We start from the raw sequence: 9,221 nt of genomic DNA on the forward strand, positions 1-9,221 counted from the left end.
TTTAATACATTTTAATTTCAACTTCCCTCCAATGCATGTCGTTGTAATTTCATGGAAAATGGGATTTTTGACTTACTGTAAAATCCTTTTCACTGATGTTCATTGACGGACGCAGCTCCTGATCTTCTTAATCATTGGGTTATACTGCCCCCCCCCCCCCCCTACAGGAGTAGGACACTAGGCAGAAAAAAAGTCTGGCTATGCCTATGGGTAGTCCCATGTGTATACTTCCACTCTCTGCTATAAGTACTCAGTTTTGTTACAGGCAGTGTCAGAAGAATTACAACTCCACAGAGGGGAGGGTGCTGTGTCCATCAATGAACATCAGAGAAATAGATTTTACGGTAAGTCAAGGCATTAGCCAACCAGGTAAACAGGAGCTCAACTAGAACAACTGAAGCCCACCTGAAAAACAACACACCCTCAAAGAGGACAAGGTGCTCTAAACAGCAGCCTGCAAAAAACTTTGTGGCCGAAAGAAGCATCTGCAGATTCCAACAAAACCACTTTATAGAGCCTTGTAAAAGTGTGCACCGATGACCAGGTGGCTGCCTTGCAAACCTGCGTCACTGACACCTGATGATGGAAGGCCCAGGAGGCACTGAGCACCCAAGTAGAATGCGCCTCGACAGGGACAGGAGGAACCTGGCCCTTGACGGATTAGGCCTGAACCGCCGTCTGTCTGATCCATCTGGAAATGGTCGCAGAGGAAGCGGATAACCCCTTCCGAGGTCCATCCGTGAGCACAAATAGTGAGTCTGATTTTCTAAAAGACTTCGTAGCTGCCAGGTACACACTAATCGCCTGGACTACATCCAAGGCATGCAAAGCAATTTCCTTTGGATGTTTTGGCCTGGGACACAGGGAAGGCAACACAATGTCTTAATTCAAATGAAAATTAGAGACAACCTTTGGAAGGAATGACGGACAGAGGCGAAGAACCACCTTATCTCTGTGAACCACTAAGGTGAACGACAGGAAAACGCCACCAATTCAGACACCCTGCATGCAGAGGGGATAGCCACCAAAAAGGCCACCTTTTGGGACAGCATAACCAAGCCACTACAAAAGAACGAGGGTGAACCCCAAGAGACTCACACAACACAATGTACGTCTTCCACATACAATGGTAGATCTTCCTAGAAGCAGATTTCCTAGCTTTTAACAGCGTAGGAATCCCCGACTCAGACAAACCTCTATCCGTCAGCACCTGGCATTCAACAGCCAAGCCGTCAAAGTCAGAGAATGTAAAGCAGGATGAAAGATTGGTCCTTGGGACAGCAGATCCTCCTTGAGAGGAAGTTTCCAAGGAACGTCGGAGACTAGCCGCACCAGATCGGTGTACCAAGCCTGGTGAGGCCAGTCCGGAGCCACTAAGATGACCGGAATCCCTTTTGACTCAATCCTGCTTAGATGTCTTGGCAGAAGCTTGAGAGGAGAAAAGGCATTAATCAGATGATACTGACCTCACAGGGCCACCAGCGCGTCTGTGGCGTCCGCCAGAGGATCCTGTGACTGAGCCACAAACCTCTGCAACTTTCTGTTGAGCCAGGATGCCAAAAAATCAACCTCGTGAATGCACACCGCAGATACAACTGATAAAACACCTCCGGATGAAGAGACCACTTCCCTTGGTCCAACACCTGCTGACAGAGATAATTTGCCTGCCAGTTTTCTACCCCAGAATGTGTTCGGCGGAAAGGGCTGTAACGAACCGTTCTGCCCACCTTAGAACATCGGCTACCTCCAGACCTGCCAGGACACTTCTTGTGCCCCTCTGGTGATTAACATAAGTCACAACCATGGCATTGTCCGATTGAATAGGCACTGGACATCCCTGAAGACAATCTGTCCAAAGTTCCAGGCACAGTCTGATCGCTCGGAGTTCCAGGACATTAATCAGTAGTTTGGACTCTTCCAGATCCTGTGTGCAGAATTTTTTCCAAGGACACCTCCCCAGCCAGACAGGCTGGCATTAGTGGTGACCACCGTCCAATACAAGGGGAGAAAGGATTTGCCCTGCCAAAGCACCGGAGACCCAAGCCACCATATCAGGGACTCTTTCGTTCCCCAGCTCAGCCAGATCTGATTCTCTAGAGACTGCGGAGTCCTGTCCCATCTGACCAGAATCTCCCTTTGCAGTGGTCTCATATGGAACTGTTCAAACGGAACCGCCTGAAGGTAGACACCATCAGGACCAGCACCTGCATGCAAGTCCGGAGGGATGACCATCTGCTTGACAGCAGGAGATGAATCGCAGCCTGCAGTTTCTGGAGTTTGTCCAGCGGAAGGAGCACTCTGGCTAAGGCCGAGTCCAGAGTCAGACCCAGATAGTCCAACTTTGTGGACGGAACTAAAGCAGACTTCTGAAAATTCAGTTTGTTTGAGGATTGCCAGGTTTTCCACCACACCAGTAGGAGGTTCGTGGTTGAAGACCCAGCAGAGTGTCTCACATGAATGAATCAGAATCCGGGAGGGGATGGGGGGTGATATGGCCCACCGGGACCACTCTACTGATGAGGGGGGTGTCTAATGGGAAGGAGGGGAACCCAGGGGTTGGACCTTCCCATGGAAGGGCCCATGTCCACCCCAAAACCCTCCAGGGGGAGAGGGGGGACAGTTACCTACCATACCAGGTGGGCACCGCTCCAGACAGAAACTCCTCTTCATCGAAATGGAGGGCTGTCGGCTAGGAGGAACGCTGTGACTCGGACCAAGATCCGGTCGCGCGAGGCTCGCTGGCCAAAGGGGAGTGACCACTGGATCTAGATTATCCAGTCTGTCGCCCAGTCTGGCAGTTGATTGTAGATCTCACAGAAAAAAAAAAAAAAAACAGGAGAAAAAATTGCCAGGACCAGAGATCCCAGCAAGGAACTAGGTCTTTATTCCTGACTAGGCAGAAAAAAACCTTTAGCAGACTATGGGACTGCCCATAGGTGTAGCCTAGTGTTCTACTCCTGTAGGGGCAGTATAACCCAATGGTTAAGAAAATCAGGAGCTGTGTCCATCAATGAATGAAAGATACATTTTCAATTTCGCTCGGCCTTATTAATGACACACTTTCTGGTGTGACAAACATACACATCTACATCCCTGTATGTTTTGTGGTTATTTGCAGCTTTCCCCCCATTTTGTTAAAGTGGAACTTTAGTCAGAAAATTAAGATCACTTCAGGCTCGCCCCTTTTGCTGGTATAGTGTTATAAAACAATAAAAACAGGTGCTTATACTGTTTGAAATCCAGTAATACACTGTCTCACCGTGCTCTGCACATGCTCAGTTGCTCTGCATTTTTGGCATGGTGTTAAAAAAATAGAGGCAATCTGCAAACCAGCCTAAAGATTTGCTGCTGCTCTGGGCTTCAGCAAAATGGCAAGAAGAAACAGAAGCAATGCTGGAGGCAATATACAGCACACACTAATGGTGGTAGCATTATTAATGTGGAGTGTATGTTCCTTGCTAAAGAACATTATTTTTTTTTATCAAATTGTTATAGGTAAAGTTCTGCTTCAAGTGTCCCTGGAACAGAGAATGCAGAAACAAAGCACCACACCAACTGATGATTGTTAGGTCATTACTATTTAATGCAACATACTAATAAATATACATTTTCACAGTTAGAGGAATCCGCCGCCACAGGGGCCTCTTGTGGCAAGCAACAAGGTCACATCAGGTTTAAATTGGCAAAACTTACAACAAAAAGATAAAAAATAAAACGACTTGAGAGCTACGTGTGCTGGTGGTCTACTTTATTCCGTTTAAAAAAAAAAAAAAAAATCTGCCCAGCTGCCATTCCTATTCTCTGGTCACAACTAGGATGGCCATTTTGTGCAATGCATTCTGTCAGCTCACTAAGAACTGTTGGCTTAACCAGAGAGGCTTCCCTAAATCTGGCCTACTATAGAAATAACAGGGCTAGACTAAGCGCAATTTATGCTGGGCCATAAAAATGGCCTCCTCGGTCTAGGTATAGCTAATGGGTACAAATCGGCTTTAAAGGCGGCATGCAGCTATGTGCATCAGTATCAATGTCTGCTGGTTTTCTGTGGAGATGCAAATATCAAAAACACAACTAAAGCAATTATCACTTCATTCTCACTTTGTGGTTCTAATCTCAATGTGGTCACTTTCAGTTTCCAGAGTAATGCCACTTTTCTGCCAACATGAACACTGTAAGACAGGGCAGTGTATTTCATCATCTCTGTAACTAATGGGATTTTGTTGTACTCAACATAAAGATCCTTTCTCCTAAGTTCATCGAGGGGGGATAGTTCTTTCTATTCCATGAAAAAATAGGTTATTCTGCCACTTACAGGAGGATTGAACACTAGGTTGCAAAAACCAAAAGGATCAGCCCCAAGGTGATTATGACCCCCTTTGTGTGAAGCATGCTTTAGGGCAGGGGGAGGAAGTTCCTCAATGATCATCACAAAAAGGAATTTTGGGGTGGGGCCATGATGCCCATCAACAAGGAGGAAGCCTCGCAGCCCAAGAATAAGGGCCAACAAAAAAATCTTGGAACCCAAAAAGTGCCATCACAAAAGCCTGTGACATCTGCTCGCTTGGGCACACCAAGTTAAACAAGCATGGTTAGCAGGGAGAACTCATAGCCACCTTGGAACTAATCCTTTTTGGGTTTTGCAATCTGTGTCTAGTCCTCCTATATGTGGCAGTATAACCTAAACTTTGTCATGGAAAAAGAAAAGGCACGTCCCTTAATGAACAATGGACAAAGTCTTGTTCCATTAGGTCCACACATGCTCTTGATATGTCCACCTTATACTGCTGAACAGCTTTCCCCAAAGTCCAGGACATGCCCCTTGGCCGTACATATGATCACTGCAGCTGGTACATGGGAAACCTTTCTTGAAAGGAACCTAGAGCCTGCTATTGCAAGGTTCTCATTCTGTAGATGCATGGCTGTCAGTTTGACTCTCTGGATTCTACATTTTGAGTCACTGACCTGGAAACAAAGGACTTCTGACTTTCCTAAACTGCATAATTTAGGGGATTGCATGTGAGCAGACACAAGCAGAATTTTCAGACAAAGGCCAACAATGGCAGTCTCCTCTTTCGGGAAGGTTAACTTTAGCATTTAGTCCCAGTTCACACTGGTGCGATGCGGGAAACCCTGCGAATCAGTGCCGCTTCCCGCATAACACCAGAATTGCACAGTGGTTCACACTGAGATATATAAATCGCTAAGGATGTCAATGTAAGGAAATGACATCCCCAGATTGGTTCACAGATCGCAGGGCGAACTGTGCTTTGGTGCACGAACCAAAAAAAGGGTCCTGCACAATTTTGGTGCGATGCGATCTCAGCCATACATTTTGTATGGCTGAAATCGCCTCACACAGACATCGCATGTGATCTGCACAGCAATGCGATGCGAATCACATGCAATGTCTGGCATCGCATTAGTGTGAACCAGGACTTACAAGCTAAGATTGGCAATTGCTTAAAATGTTTAGAGTGGGGAAAGGTCAGAACATCCGGTTCTGACCTTTTGATTTGTAAAATTGGCTAGAGAGTCCTTCAAAATTGTCAAAATCTATAGAGATTTTTTTTTTTTTTTTTGCTGTATTATATTAATTGATCAAGAGCTACAAGGGTAGGGAGTTGGTAGTTTAGTCATGCTAGCATGGGTGGAAGGAAAGAAAATTGCTTGATTCCACCATCAATAGTCAGTGACGATGGGGTAATGCCTCCCGCAGCTCTATTGAGTTCTACTGATGGGGATGTTGGGATTGGAGAGCCTTACTGGCCAGAAGAACACAAGGATTACTGCTAGCGGCTATATCCACCGGCAGTAATCAAATGTAAAAAATCCAACAAACCGGTTGTACAATCAGCCTGCCCATGCAAGGATGGAATCTCGGCTGGTTCCTGCTGAACTGGCCACAATTCAATCCATGTATGGCCAGCTTAACACATTATCACTAAACAGATAGAACCCATGGCTCCCTATGGTGTAAGTAAGCAACACAAGTAGCAAGAATTGTACAGGATGAATCCATACTATCCACTAGTTGTGTAGTTTACACCATAGGTATCAATAGGTTTCATCTGTTCAGCAATTACTACTCATAGATTTGTCACTACTGTCTTTAGTAACACAGTTGAGTCTCCTGTGGAGATCTACAACTGTTTCCATCAAATAAAAAATAAACTCAGTAAAATATCCATTTGTTCTTAATAATCCCATCGGTGTTGTGATGATGTCACCCTGGAAAGCAAAATCTAGGAACTGGTATAAGAGTTGTGCACATTTTGCTTATCAGCACGGCTCAATGTGGTGGTATAAAAGTGCAAAGAATAAAATACGATTGGTGCAAGGAAAATAAAAGTGCCAGACCAAACGTATAGGAGTCCACATTTTTCAAACAATAGCTGTAGCATGCGTCAGAATTAAGTCTCGGTTCACACTGATGCAGTGCGAATCTGATTCGATTCCACAGTGCAATTTTTGTTGTGATAGGTGTTATTCTAACATGAATTAATGCGATTTCTGAGGGTATTTGGCATAGCTGGAGATAACATTTGCACCGAATCCCACAGGACCCTTTTTTTGAACTGGATCAAATTCGCACCGCCTATGTGTGAGCAGCCTTCATTGGAAATTGTGCTTTTTTGTTTTTTACATGACATGAAAATCTATGCTTTTCGGATCACATCTGATCCGCATAGAATTCCCATAAGTGTGAAACGGTACTAAAGCAGCCAATTTATTCCAGAGTTGATTGAACCCCTTCCTATTAGCCACTAAGCGTCCAACTAAACCATCAGCCTAAGCCCTGATGAAGGGGAAACCATATGGCCCCTGAAACATGTTGGCTTTATCTTTGGCCATCTATGATGAAACAAATACAAGTGGAGTACTATACTTCTTACAGGCATTCCTATAGCACCGACAATTTACATAACACACATTCACATCAGTCCCTGCCCTCAAGGAGCTTACAATCTAAGGCCCCTAGCTCACATTCATAAATACACGCATGCACCCACTAGGGACAATTTACCTGCCAGCATGTCTTTGGAGTTTGGGAGGAAACCCATGCAAGCCAAGGGAGAACATGCAAACTCCATGCAGATGCAGTGCCCTTGCCAGGATTTGAACAGAGGACTAACCACCAAGCCACTGTGCTACTCTACTTTTGGTGTGGCACTCTTACTCTCCTTGTCCTTACCCCCACAAAGGGTTGTTAGAGTGCTGCCTTGCTGGAGTTATTGTACTCCAGAGTACACACTCATCTTCACACCGATGTATTAAATCAATTTTGGATCCAATGCTTCCCAACTATGTCTTCTGAACAGTATAAAGTATGCAAAAAAAAAAAAAAGGAATTTCCTATTGGACACAATGGATAGTTCAAGAGCCTTAAAGTAACACTAAACTCAATTTCCTCTTTGTTACATCATCTAGCTGTTTTCCAGCATTTTGTTGTCCTGCGCACACTCCCTATCCTCCACTGGTGCACCTCACATAGCAAGCAGTGCCGTTATTTCTGGTCACGCGCTCCGCTCTATACGTACAACTCCCATAGTGCTGAATGTGTCTGCAGGCAGATGTGTGGCCTATCTCGTGGGCAAGCAGGAAAAGGTGGCTACAGTCACATACACAAGGGGGGCACGGAGAAAGAATGTAACCACCCTAGAACAGGAAGTCTTGCATCTGAGAATGGAAACAAAGGGAGAGAGAGATAAAAGGTACATTCTACTTTTAGTGGTTTAGAAGTGGCTCTAAAGGCTTAAGGTATTTTTTTGCATTCTCTGCAGTAGAGTAACAAACCCCCCCCAAAGCTCAATCTTAGCGCTACGCCCAAGAGCAGCACAGCCCTCTCTTCTCACAGGGCAGATTGATAGCAGCGAGAGCCATTGGCCCCTGGTGCTGTCAATCAAATCCTATGACAGGGGTTGGGGCTGAGCCACGCTGTCTGTGTCAATGGACGCTAGAAGCTTGACTCAGGAGCGAGCCCTCAGGTGAACCCCCATAGGAATATAAGGACCCTAGGACGCTTCTGTGGGAGTGATCTGTCTTTACAGCACACGATGTTGGCCTCCTGGATGGGTGGACTGTTTCTTAGCTGTCCATAGGGCTGCTCTTCCAGAGAGCAGAAGCACGCTCCAAAGGTAAACATGAAAGGGAAAAAAGGAAGGCGCCTCTAAGTGCAGTGTAAAACCGTTTATTGACACACAAATGAAGAACACTTACATGATCATTCGTGAAAGAGCAAGCATATAGGGATATCATAGGGGTATGTTCCATGGGCTCCCTGTTGGCTCTCTTTCCCTGAAGCCGTCCAGCAGCGTGGGGAAATGGAAGGAGAGGTGTGGAGCACTGAGGAAGAAGGTCCCGAGCGGAGGTCGAGGTGGAACGCACACCTCGCTCGTGGACCGCAGGAACCTGGTGACATCACCAGGGCGGTATCGCATTTCGGAGCATGCGTAGTAACTCTCTGTCACAGCAATGAATTGGTCTGACAGGGCGTTACTGTGCATGCTCCGAGACACGTTACAGCCCCCCGTGATGTCACCACGTTCATGCGGTCCATGAGCAAGGTGCGCACTCCACCGCGACCTTGGCTCGGGACCTTCCTCCTCAATGCTCCAAGCCTCTCCTTCCATCTCCCCGTGCTGCTGGACGGATTCAGGGAAAGAGAGCCAACAGGGAGCCCATGAAACATACCCCTGTGATGTCCCTATATCAGGGATCCTCAAACGACGGCCCTCCAGCTGTTGAGGAACTACGCATCCAATGAGGCACTACACATCCAATGAGGCATTGTAAAACTCTGACATTCACAGACATGACTAGGCATGATGGGAATTGTAGTTCCCAAACAACTGGAGGGCCATATTTTGAAGACCCCTGCCCTATATGCTTGCTCTTCACAAATGATCGTGTAAGTGTTCTTCACTTGTGTGTCAAATGGTTTTACACTGCACTTAGAGGCTCCTTCCTTTTTCCCTTTCATGTGAACCCCAATAGGAAGAGGCTTCCTATGTAAGAGCACTAAGAAGACGAGCAGCCAGGAGCACGGGCGGGGGATCCCAGAAGAGGAGGATCTGGGCTGCTCTGTGCAAAATTATTACACAGAGCAGGCAAGTATTGCATCGCATACTAGCTCATTATGTAGTACTTACCTTAAAACGAAGCCCCCGCCGTGCCGCCACCTCAGCGACAGGACAGCGACATGTCCGGCCGTCCTGCTTCCA

This window comes from Pelophylax lessonae (assembly GCF_965119305.1).
Source record: "Pelophylax lessonae genome assembly, chromosome: 6".
Lineage (NCBI taxonomy): Eukaryota > Metazoa > Chordata > Amphibia > Anura > Ranidae > Pelophylax > Pelophylax lessonae.